The 13,804-nt window shown below is 42.8% G+C and overlaps 1 protein-coding gene and 1 non-coding gene across 5 annotated transcripts in view; both read left to right on the forward strand.

Moving 5' to 3' along the window:
- Window positions 1-13,804, forward strand: part of DMXL1 (Dmx like 1) — a 2,287,446-nt gene that overhangs the window by 2,076,600 nt on the left and 197,042 nt on the right. The gene's annotated exons all lie outside the window — the stretch shown is intronic.
- Window positions 69-224, forward strand: LOC144820533 (U12 minor spliceosomal RNA). Its single transcript, XR_013607827.1, has one exon. It is a non-coding gene; the product is annotated as a U12 minor spliceosomal RNA (small nuclear RNA).

Below are 13,804 nucleotides of genomic sequence, written 5' to 3' on the forward strand. Positions count from 1 at the left end.
TTTTGGATTATTTCATTGAGCGTTTCTTTCAATTCTCTCAAGATGTGTCAAGGTTTCAACCCTTGGGGGTTCGTTGAACTAATGAGTAAGGAAAATACCGATCTTGGTTGATGCCATGAACCTCACTCATAATGTATGATGAATTTTTGCATGGGCACAGGTCATCTCATGGAAAACGGAGATTCATTTCTCTTATAGAATTTCTTATAGGTTTTCTCTATCCTTTCTCTTGGAAGAGGTACAGTACTTTCTCCATTGCCGTGGTATACTAAAGGTATTTTGCTGTGTTTAGATTATACCGTCTAGCCATTTTATGGGTCTGGTCTCCTTCAAAGACATTTCTTTCTTGACCTCAACACTTGTGCTTTTATGCCCTACAACTCCATCAGTCACTTCAGTTTTTTCATTCTGATCTTTTGGCGTCATACCTCCATTTTGTGGCATTGGTCTTTACACAACACCAGTGCCTGGTTACTCCAAGGAGTAGCACCAAGTCAAAGTCATAAAAGTCAAACAACAGGTAAGACCCACTAGTTTACACAACTACTTACTCTGCCTTTTATCCATTGCTTCAGCCAGGAGCTCCTTTTTTCAGTCTGCTATTCTTTCTATTGGGATCAGCCGCGGCCGCCTTAAACAAAGGGTGATGGGACAGGTTGGGTTGCGCAGGGGGGGTGGGTAGAAATACAATATTAAAAGGATAAAAAAAATACCTTTTGCTGCCCGCTGACTCCAGCGTCATCATCTCTCCACAATGCCTCTCCTCTTTCCTGCCTGGTCCCACCAGTACCTGGGACAGACTCCCTGTCCAATCTCCTCGCTGCAGAACAGTGTGGGGATTGGTCTGAGCGGGCAGAAAAGATGCCCTGCTCAGACCAGGAAGTGTGTGGGGTTTCTCAAGCCCGGCTCCTTAATGTAGCTGGGCTGGAGAAAACCTAAGTGCACGTGTGTTTTGGTCAGCCTGAGACAGCCGGCCAAACACACGAGCAATTAGGGAGTGGAGTGCACGTAGCACTCCTCCTCTCCCTCCCATGCCTCGGCCCCACCCCTCCCCTCCCCTCCCAACAGCGCTGGCTAAGAGCCGGCAAATGCAAAATGAAACGATGCAAGAAAATAGTTTTATTTTACATTTGTTGGCTCTGAGCCAGGCAGTGTGGCCACGCTCCTCTGCCATTGCGGAGGAACTGCCACTGATTGGGATAGAGACAAGTTATCAGTATAAGCCTTCTAGATATTGGTCTTCTTTTCTGTATTTTAGCAGAATTGTTTCACGCCTGCTGTTTTCTTTTCCAGTTATCTGTCAGCACCTGATTGTAGCCATTCAATCAGTAGTGTTGTTTCATGTTCGATTGCTATTATTTTTCTGGAGTGTGTGAGATCTTCCACTCCCTCCGCTCTCCCCTTTACGGTACCAATTTGCTGATTGCCAGCTCGCCGTTGTCATATCTTCAGTCCATAACCGATGTTGTGTATGATTATATGCCCTTTTCTTTATGCATATCTGTATAGGCTGTGTGTGTATGTGTTTTATATTTTTATATATATATATATATATATATATATATATATATATATATATGAAAAAGCAATCCCAACCCGTCAGTGGATGACAGGCAACATCAGGGTGCAGACCTCTATATATATATATATATATATATATATATATATATATATATATATATATATATATATATATATTCACTGAAAAAACCATAGGTTTCAGGGGTGTTATAGTTAGCTGGACATTTCACTCGTACAAAACCATTGAAATTCCCCCGTTATGGTTAGTTGTACTAACTATAACTCGCGCGCCCGAAATCCACTGCTGATGATGTCACATATTACATCATTCATGACATCGTCAGTGACATCACTGATGACATCACTGATGACATATGACATCATATGCATTACGCGTGACATCATATGCATATCGGACACGGTGGGTGTGCGACTTTAGCGATTTCTTTAATGTTGGAAAACTTATTTATATATATATTTAATATAAATATTAATGCAAGAGATTATCTGAGCTTATTATAAAAATATTATTCTTTGACTTTCTTAAAAAGTACATAACTTTTTAATGCAATTTCACAAAGTCGCGCTGGACGCGAGCACGATGCAATCAGGCTGCGTGTTGAGTGTGCGCATCCTACGCGCACCCCATGTGATTTCAAAAACAGAGATTTGATTGGTTCATTACACTTCCTATTGAAACTATTGAAGGACCCCACCCGTTTTAATCACTGTTATTAGAACTTTTCCTGGGAAAGACCTCCTGAGAAGATCTGCTGCTCCATCATTATTGCAGAAGTGATTCACCTGAATACACCATGGCTGCAAATCCTCCACCTTCCTCTGATTCAGAGAATTCATCAGAGCAAGAATTTGTTCCTGAACCTCCACCCAAGGAAAGACATACGAGCATTGTCTGGAAATTTTTCACTATACCTCCAGGCTTTAAAAAGGTGAATGCAACGAAAGTCACTTGCCGCATTGGCAAGGCAGTGCTTTCAAGGGGAGACCCCACAAAAAAGTACTCCTGTGGTACTGCAAGTATGCAGAAGCATTTGCAAATAAAGCATCCGATCAACTTTGCCAGAAGAAGAAGATTGAGAGAGGCTCCTCCTGCTTCATCAGAAGACCCAAGTACAAGTGGAGCAACACCATCAACATCTACTACACACCCTGATATTCGTCCACAATTAGGGAAACTCCGAATTACCTGTGTAAAATGCTGACGGCTCATAGCATATGGAGAGCAGTCCGTTGATCTGGTGTGTCGAGCAGTTGACCACCACCATTGTTAGATTTCTTTTCTCCTCTCCTCCCAGTTTTTAGTTCTCTTTTCCCAGTTCTCATATTTTCCCCTGTTTTAAAAAAAAAAAATACAAAATCGTTCAAAAAAACTAAAAAAATTAAATACAAAACAACAAAACCCCCAAAAATTTATTTTCAGAACTAACTACTCTGGTTAAAGAAATATCTAAACTAGTATGCTAGTGTGTGAATGTTTAGATGAATGTATGTGTAGTACATAATTGACTGTAAAAATACATTTGTGAAGTGTGTTGAATGCAGAATTATAAGGAAGTGCTGCAGCATGACACTGTAAACTGTTTAACTACAGCGTGCTATGGTACTTCCGAAGCACAGGGATGTAACATATGTACATAAATATGTTGCAACTCTGTGCTTCCCTCTGCACAGCTGCACAAACTGCAGCCATGTGGTGACATAGGCACACTTGCACCATGGTGCAAGGATTTCTGTCATGCGGAGATTGTTTTTGTGCAAGAAGGGACACCTTCCTGCACAAAAACAATCAGTAAAGGCATTTTCTCCTTCAATATATGCTGCACATTGCAGCATATATTGAAAGGGAAAAAATGAGAAGTGAAAACAATTTCCCTCGTTGTCCTTTGCTACACGAATAGGAGGATGGTGCAGCATTCACAAACATGTCCAGATTTATCATTTGTGATAACTTTGGAGATGTATCTTGTTCTACGAGTGTTCTGCACAAACACGCACAGCAAAACCTATAGAACACCTTTTTAACTCGAAGTACTGTGTATGATGAGATTATATTTACATGGAAAAGAAAAGGTATACAGAATGCCTTTTCCTGACCTTATAAATAAGAAAGAGAGTTAATGGCTAGGCCTATTGTTAGTATAGGAGTACATTTCTGTACTGATAACAGAGAACAAGATACATTTACAACTACTTAAGTTTTAGGGAACTGATACGACATTTTTATATATTACTGAAGAGTAGGGATGCGACCTAATATGACGTGTGAAAACACTGACTGATGTAGTTTAAGTTAAAGAGTTTCTTTTCTTTTGATTCTGAAATTATAAAGACCTGCAAAACAACCACATCAGTCTATTCTGTACTATACCATGTATCTTGGAGACGGGTGTTGTGAAGCTGTCCTCTATTTTATACCTGTCTGCATTGCAATTTTCTGGTAGAAATCTAGTCCATCCATGTTCCTTTTCTTCAACTGTGTGGAAACACAGTCCATTGTACATTTTAAGACTTACTAAAACTTACCTCAACAGTAATACACGTAAAAAATGGTACACATTTTATTCACTTGTTTTTTATAATCTAAATGGTGCTAAATTTGATACCTTAAAATTAGGATCTGTAAAAGAAAAGAAAAAATAGTTATAACATATAATAATACATTTTTAACAGCACAGCATAATGTTAACATTTTACAAAGTAATTTCTTTGCCTTTTTTGCTGTTCTCAGAATATATTGAATTTCACTAGAAACAGTGATTTAAATCGTACTCATCACATAACAGCGGGCAAAAAAAACCAATCAATTAGATTGTTTAAAAAAAACTATAATCCATCTATAGTAAAATACTAGATAATACAAATCACACGTACATAATATGATTACTGCTAAGAAAATGTTATAACTTAAATTTGTAAACACTATAAATAATGCCAGTTAAAATTATACACTGAGACAATTTGCAACAAAAAGTCCATAATTCAAAGAAATACATTTCCTAGAGGCCAAATTGTATTTTTGCAGTAATGTTTATGTAAATTGTCCAATGATAACCCTATTGAATGATAACAATAAATTCCTCAGAGGCTGAATTACCTTCATAAAACTTTGGCCTTAAAAATATTAGGTAGGAATTTTGTAATTCGATAGGCAAACATTGTTTGAAAACCAAGTCAGCATCATTACAAAGACTCCAGCCTTTCTCACTTTTGAGATATGCAGTGTAATGTCCAGATGTTATTGAAGGACCATGGTGCAAAATTATTGCTACTGCTACAAAAGCCCTACCAGATATTGATAGTTGTGTAGCTACGAAATGTTTTATTAAAGTGTCTAATTTTCTTCTGTCAGCTCTACAACGTTGCATCATTAAAATTATATATTTTCCTTTATGTTTCAATAAATAATGTTGATAACATTTCTGATTTGCATTGCCTACACTCCATGTTTTGGTTTGCAGCTTTAACTAATTTACTGAAAGACACTGATTTACAGTCCGGTAATGTCAAATATAAAAATCTTTCACTGTCTACATTACTGCTACATGTATACATACAATTTTCACATTGATGTTCCCATTTATAACAAAGGCCAAAAATATTCTCTATGTCTATACCGTCATTTTCCAATTCTGTAAGCATATACATTAGAAACTCCTGAGCATCTTGTTGGATATTTTGTGTAAATTGTGTACAACCAGAACATACATCCAAAAGATTGCGAACATCAGAAACGCTTTGTATTTTACTTTTATCTGTTCTCAATTCTTCATAAAGAGAATGTAGCAAGGAACACAATCTTTTTTCACGATTCTCCATAATTTGCTGTTGCAAACCTTCAAGAAAAAAAACATTGACTACTACATTAGCATAGCAGTTGACATCAGACCTATTTTCAAACTGAAAGCCAACAATCTCTTCAACAGTGTTCTTTTTCTTTTTCCTTGCAATCACAACATTATCTTGTTTTTTCCCTTCTCTACACCTTCAGTACAGATTTTCTCATACCTTCTTTTTCGAGCTACCACATGCTTTCCAGGATATTGACCTAAATTAGAAGCATATGTTCTTCTTAACCTATTGTACTCTTTGACACAGTTGGCATCTGCAGTAACCTTAGTATCATCAAAATCAATAAAAAACAAACCAGATAATGTTCTGACTCGCAACAAAGCAACATATGCCATACCCTCTTTAAAACATTATTTCCAATGTTCACCAAAGCATTGTCAACACTTAAACCTTGAGATTTATGAATAGTCACTGCATATGCCAGAGAAACGGGAAACTGTTTTCTACTGACATATAAATCTTTAACAAGCAAAAAACGACTGAACAACGACCACTGTGTTTAACTTTTTTAATCTGATCAAATTTTATTTTTAAGAATTCAATACCATCTTTATTTTGATAATTAACAAAATCCACAACTTTGCCCAGTGCTCCATTAACTAAACATTTTTCTGGGTCCAAATTACGCCTTAAAATGACTCAACAGTTTCTACTTGTATATAGATTCTTTTCTAAACCAGCAGTTTTAGATATTGATTTTTCTAAAGAATCCAATTTTGTCTTCAATTTTTCAGTCAAAATAATAGTGATTCCTTCATGCTCTATTTTATCGATGGCTTCCATTTTTATTATTTCTTCATTTTCCAGTTTCAAAAGTTGTTCATTGAATATAGAACTTTGGCATTAAGCAGATTACAGATTTCTTTTCTGCAATTTCCATGTATATTTTCTCAGGAACTATATCTTTATTTGGAAACACATTTGAAAGTAATCGACTCTGCAAAGCTTGTTTGCCATGATCAGTCAGTAGTCCAATTCCTATATCTTGGAAAATAGTTCCATAATCAACATCATTTGCCTGTCTCATATATGTAATGAGTTCCTTGTATTCTAAATATGACCAAATGTTCACATTTCCAACACTACCCAGAGACTTTCTGGTGTCTTCATGTGCAAGTGTTTTAAATACTGGTTGTTCTTTTACAGGAGTCAGTTGCAGTAGATCTCCAAAAACTATGACGTGTTTTCCTCCAAATAACACGTCATACTCTGTTTTAAGAATTTGCTGCATTCTTAAATGCACAAAGGCAAGCATTAAGTTTGATACCATGCTTACATCCTCAATAATGAGAAGTTTCATTTTCTTCAAGACTCTTGAAACTTCACAACAAGCTTCTCGAGATAGCTTGTGATATTCTAATTTGTTTTCATGCTCTACTGGTAGAATTAGTAAATGATGTAAAGTAATTCCTTTAATGTTGTGGCCTGCCAACCCAGTTGGAGCAGTGACAACACAAGACAAATGAGACTCAGTTGTTTTCTGTAGATAACTTGTAGTTACTTTAATTAAAAAACTTTTTCCTGTTCCAGCTTGTCCACTCACGTACATTCGGATAGGTTGAAATGACGTGCATGAGCACTCTTTCTTATCATGAAGTAATCCATGGTCAATCTGTTGTCTCACTTGCTCATATATTTGTTTTTGCTCAACATTTAGTTATCCAGTATTAGGGGTGTCTTTCATAGATTCACATGCCTGAATCATTCCCCGTCGTCGAGATGGGAGCCTCCGGTATATAGAAAAGTAATGTCTTATAGACATACATAGAGAAAAATAGGCCTAAGGGCCTCACCTTAGTAGCCTATCCTTGTCCTTATGCAAAAAGGACCAAACTCTTAGAGCCAGCCAATCCGCTATCACCTCCCTCTAGAACCTTCCTGGCAGGAGCCTCAGTCTCTCAGATTTTCTACCGCACGTTGTGCTAGGGAGTCTCCAACCTGAGTTCTCCTCAGGATCTCTTCAAAACCTACCTATTCACTTGTTTCAGTGAGTTCTTTCTCAAAATCTCGCACAGGGATACTTCAGACTCTTCTCCTTGCAGTAAGTGATTTCTTTCTTCAAAATTCTAAAGAAATGTCTGAGTCCCAGAAGAAAGCCCTGTTCAGGGCCTGCTCTTCATGTGGGAAGAAAAGCCTACATGTGGAGGACAAGCATGACCTATGCTTATATTGCCTTTATCCTGACCACATCTCTAAGGACTGTAAAATATGTCGGTCTTTCCCTAACAAGACCTTGAGGGATAGAGAAGGTCGACTGCTAATTTGGTTGGACAGGCTTAAACAAAGGGATAATGTGGAGTCCTCGGAGGGAAGCTTTTCCATGACCTCAGAAGTCTCCCACAAGAGGCCAAGGGTGGAATCCCCTGGCCCCTCAGACACTCCTCCTATGAAGGTACAAAGGAAATCTTCAGAGGCGAGATCTACAACATCTTCAGTGTCTGACAAAGGCTCTCATGCCTTTAAGAAGCCTGCGCAGTCATCCAGTAAACTTGCGACATCTTCAACGCAAAAAAGAGTTATGACACCACTTGCCGTCTCCACAACGACGACGACTGTGTCGACGACGACAGCGTCGTCTGTTTTCGCCTCGACGACGACCACCCCATCATCGTCGTCAGCTGGTAAACCTATCCCATCTATCATACTGCCGAAGCCTTCGTCGATGAAGACCTCATCGACGACGAAGTCGGGCCCGTCGACGACGACACCGTCGACGAAGAACCCATCGACGCTGAAGATAGGCCCGTCGACGACGACACCGTCGACGAGGAGTCCGCCGTCGACGGGAGAATCGACGTCGAGGACGTCGACGAGGAAGACGTCGACGAGAAATGAATCGTCGACGAGCGCGTCGTCGACGAGCACATCGTCGACGAAGACATCGTCGACGAAGAAAGTCTCGTCTACGGAGACACCGACGACGAAGATCATGCCGTCGACGACGGTACCGTCGACGGGAGGGTCGTCGACGGAAATAGACATTATTAAACCGTGGAAGAAGTCCAAACTGATAGAAACGTCGTCCTGGACCCTACCACCGTCGACAACGCCAGGGATGACAGCAGGGGCTCCGGCTAAAGGTCCTGTGTCTGGCAAAGGGGTTAAAAAGCAGATAACGCCTGAAACGACATCACCAAGCAAGGTGCAAAGCCATTTACCCACAGAGATTCTCCAGAGTGAAGAATCTGAAGAGGAACTTACAACTCAGGCTACTTCAATCTCAGACCTTCATGTCAAATGCCAAAGCACTGACGAAGAACAAGAGGGAATGGGCTACCACGAACACTCATTCCAAGCTCATGTTCGTACAGAAGTTACCCCGATGGTGTGCCTTCCTGCTTCCATTGTGGATGACCTTAAACATCTTATCCGGGACTACAAACAGCGTTTCCCAGAGGGCCCGTCAACTGAGACAGGGGGCCCGACGCCTGCGACAGATGCACCAGCGGCAGCGCCAAGACAGACGCAGCCAACTTCTCAGACCTACCATGAGAAGGTTCCACCTCAGGTGATAGATTCATCAGATGAGGATGCTGAGGAAATGGAAGAGGGTGAAGTCCAAGAGGATCGGACGGATCAGGAGGAAGACGAGGAGTATGTGGCACCTTCCCCAGATTCACCCCAACCACGCCAGTCAGACTCACCACCAGTGGACATTGGCGGTTTCCATAAAATAATGGAACGAGCAGCGAAGCGCTTCCATATGGAGATGGAATCGACTGAAACCGAATGCTTCTTATATGACTTTAAGGAGCAAACAAAAAAGATCACGAAATCGATTCCAATTATAGACTTTCTCTGGGACCAGGGAAAGAAACTGATGATGACGCCGGCCTCTATACCTGCGGTGGTTCCACGCCTGGATAAAAAATACAAAGCTCCCACAAAGGCGGCCGCTTGCTTTAATGGGCACCCGAAACCAGATTCGGCTGTCACCCAGGCAGCCCAAAAGAATTCTCGCAACCCTTCCTCTCCCTTGTCAGCCCCACCGGACAAGGAAGGAAGGAAGTTGGACACCATCGGGAAAAGGTTTACAACGACGTCAGCCATGACAATAAAAGTGGCCAACTCCATAGCCCTGTTAGGGCGTTATAATCGCCAGCTTTGGGAGGATATAGTCCCTTATATAGCGGAACTGCCAGATACAGTTCAGGAGGAAGTCAAGGCACTGCTCTCGGAGGGTCAAGCCTCGGCAGCTGAGATCATTGATTGTGCCATAGATGGAGCCATGACGGGCTTTCGTCAATTGGCTGGGGCAGCAGTCCTGCGCCGTCAGGGCTGGCTTAAGGCAACATCATTCAGACAAGAAGTACAGACGAAGGTGCTGGACATGCCCTTCGATGGCCAACATCTTTTCGGAGCCAAAATTGATGAAGCGCTCCAGACAATCAAAAAAGACACTGATACGGCTAGAGCACTGGGTACTCTGCAAGCAAGAAACCAGTCCTTTCGGGGTAACAGATCCAGAGGCCAGTCCTCCTACAGGGGGTCCTTTCAAAGTAGATCCTCATATTCCTATCAGAATAAATCACAATACCAACAGAAGCAACAGCAAGGTCGGCAAACTTCGTACGGAAGATCAAACTTCCGGGGAAAGAACCAGAGGAGAGGCGCTGGCGGACGCCAGTGACCTATTACTCCAGCCAGTCCAGCAACCATATCCCTCATTAAAAATTGGAGGAAAGTTGACCCATTTCCTGAACAATTGGCATCTCATCACCACAGATCGATGGGTACTCCAGTTAATAAGATTCGGCCATTCCCTGGAGTTCACCACCATCCCACCTACAACACCTCCCCGCAAGCTTCCGCACAAACATCTACGACTGCTGCTCCAGGAAATATCTGCGATGTTGAAGAAAGGAGCGATCGAGACAGTTCCATCGTCTCAAAGGGGGAGGGGATTATATTCCCGCTTCTTCCTTATACGCAAGAAGGAGAAAAAGTGGAGGCCCATATTAGACCTCAGAGCCCTCAACTCTTTCCTGAAGAGTCAGTCGTTCAGGATGGTGACAATCCAAGAAATTTTAGGCATACTAGAAAAAGGAGATTTCATGACATCCTTAGATCTCCAGGATGCCTACTATCATATACCGATACTCAAGGGGCACAGAAAATTCCTAAGGTTCGAGGTGGCAGGACACCACTACCAGTTCAAAGTCCTACCGTTTGGCCTCAAATCCGCGCCGCGGATTTTCACGAAATGCCTTTCCCCTGTGGCAGCCTTTCTACGTCAAATGGGTCACCAGGTCTTCCCCTACCTCGACGACTGGCTGGTAAAAGCACCCTCGGCGGCAGGCGCGACCGAATCCTCCAACGCCTGCACCAATCTCTTTCTACAACTAGGATTGACTCTCAATCTAGAGAAATCCTGCATGACCCCAACCAGAAGCATCTCCTTCCTTGGGGCGACCTTGAATACAGAATGCGCAAAAGCATTTCCTTCAAAGGAACAGAAACACAAGATAATATCTCTGGCCACGGCGGTGGCATCAAGAAAGTCCATAAGAGTTCGAACTTTCAAATCACTCCTAGGCATGATGTCCTCTTGTATACTCCTCATCCCGCACTGCAGACTCAGAATGCGCCCATTGCAAGAAGCCCTCACATGCCAATGGACTCAGAGCACAGGTTCTTTCGACGACATAGTGAGGATAACACCACAAATGTCCAAGAGCCTGCAATGGTGGATGAACCACAAGAATCTGTGTACCGGACTACCATTCCTACTTCCGGCAGCGCCTTTGGTGATCACCACAGATGCATCCCTGGAAGGCTGGGGAGCTGTCCTCCAGGACCTCCAAATAAGCGGCAAATGGACAGATCAGGAGAAACAATTCCATATAAATCTTCTGGAACTGCGAGCTGTGTATCTGGCACTGAAGGCCTTTTTACCACGTATCCAGAACTCCCAGGTGCTCGTCAGAACGGACAACACCACGACGATGCACTATCTGAACAAACAGGGAGGAACGCTTCCGCTCACTCTATCACGCGAATCGCAGAAGATCTGGAACTGGCTTGTACTCCAGGGGATCACGCTCAAAGCAGACTATGTCCCGGGCAAGTACAATACCATCGCGGACGCCCTCAGCAGACAGATGTCCCTCTCTCACGAATGGGAGCTCGACCAGAGTACGTTGGATCAAGTATTCTCAGAATGGGGAGTCCCAAGAATCGACCTGTTTGCCACCAGGGAGAACGCCAAATGCCCAAACTATGCAAGTTGGCATCCCCAACCAAGGTCACTCGGAAATGCTCTTTCCATCGGTTGGTTCAGCGTATTTGCGTACGCTTTTCCACCATTCCCGATGATTCCCAGGGTCCTCAGGAAGATGAAGGCAGAGCCTTGTACCCTGATCCTAATTGCCCCGTTCTGGCCGAGGCAGCACTGGTTCTCGGATCTTCATCGCCTCTCCATCAGGACACCAATTCGTCTGAAGCAGCACCCGAACCTGCTGACGATGTCCAACGGACAGGTCCAACACCTGAACCTACAATCGCTCAGATTATCAGCCTGGCTCCTGAGCACAGAGAATTCTGTCATTTAGACATCCCGCTGGAATGCAGGGAAATACCGGCAAAAGCAAGAGCGGACAGTACCAACAGAACGTACTCTCTAAAGTGGAAACGATTCTGCATATGGTGTGTAGAGAACGGACTGTCGCCTCTCCACATTACACCTGAACAGATATTACCATATCTTCTACACTTGGCACAGTCAGGATTGGCACATGCATCTATCAAGGTGCATCTGGCATCAATTTCACGATTCACCAGGTCTTACAAGGCTCCGTCGCTTTGGTCCAGTAGGCTTATCAAGCAGTTCCTAAAAGGACTATATAGATCCTTCCCAAGGCCTAGAAGGGTCCCACCTACATGGCACCTCAATTTGGTCCTCACCCAACACATGAAGCACCCTTTTGAGCCGATCCATAGGGCGCCCATCAAGTACATCTCATGGAAGGTAGCTCTGCTGCTCGCTCTAACATCTGCCAGGAGAGCCAGCGAGTTACAGGCTCTATCCATTCAAGAACCATTCATGCAGTTTAAACAAGACAGAGTGGTGCTGAGGACAAATCCCAAGTTCATACCGAAAGTGCCTTCAGACTTTCACCTCAATGAACCGGTGGTTCTACGTTCCTTCTTTGCAAACCCTACCACTGCAGCAGAACGAACGCTACACTCCTTGGACCTCAAAAGGTGTATAAAGTTTTACCTAGACAAGACAAAGAGCTTCAGGAAGTCATCACAGCTATTTGTAGCCTACAGTAGACCAAGGATGGGTCTGCCTCTAACGAAACAGAGCATCTCCAGGTGGATCTCTTCAGCGATAACATTCTGCCATGAGAAGGCCGGACGGCCGTTACATGCTACTGTTCAAGCGCATTCCACCAGAGCAATGTCCACATCGGCAGCGCTGTTCGCTGGAGTGCCGATTCTGGACATATGCAGAGCAGCGACATGGAAGTCACCGCACACATTTTCCAGACACTACTGCCTGGATGCTGAGCTTATGCAGGATGCTGCAGTGGGCCAGGCGGTGCTTTGACATCTATTCGAGTAAGGTGAGCCTTCCAACATCCCGCCATCCTGGTATGCACATCTCTTACTATTATGTTATGTTGATGTATGCTAATGTTCACAGTTGCATGATAATGGGTGTATTATCTAACTGATTATATTGCATGATTACATCAGACATGTGCATAATATATTGCTGACTACTCTGATTCAGGCATGTGAATCTATGAAAGACACCCCTAATACTGGATAAGAAACGCGTTACTTAACTGTAACAGCAGTTATCCAGTATTGGTGTCTTTCATAGATTCACATGCAACCCTCCCACCTCCCCTGGAAGGACTCACGTTCTCTCTAACTATATTACGCCTACCTAGCTGGTGCGTACGAAAATCTGAGAGACTGAGGCTCCTGCCAGGAAGGTTCTAGAGGGAGGTGAAAGCTGATTGGCTGGCTCTAAGAGTTTGGTCCTTTTTGCATAAGGACAAGGATAGGCTACTAAGGTGAGGCCCTTAGGCCTATTTTTCTCTATGTATGTCTATAAGACATTACTTTTCTATATACCGGAGGCTCCCGTCTCGATGACTGGGAATGATTCAGGCATGTGAATCTATGAAAGACACCAATACTGGATAACTGCTGTTACAGGTAAGTAACGCATTTCTTGTTCTTCCAAGTTTCCTAAGTTTGTTACATCTTCTTGAGCTTGATGCATTGCTGTTTCCACCTCATTCATGGCAATTGCTGCTTCGTTTTCAACAATTGGTCATCCTAGTGGATCTTGACTCAGCGCAGCAGAACTTTGACTGTCTTGAGAACTGTCTCTAGCAATCTCATCTGCAGTTGTAGCTTCTTGATCAATTTCATCGTTCAACATTTTCACATAATT

The sequence above is a fragment of the Lissotriton helveticus genome, chromosome 2_1 (assembly GCF_964261635.1).
Source record: "Lissotriton helveticus chromosome 2_1, aLisHel1.1, whole genome shotgun sequence".
NCBI lineage: Eukaryota > Metazoa > Chordata > Amphibia > Caudata > Salamandridae > Lissotriton > Lissotriton helveticus.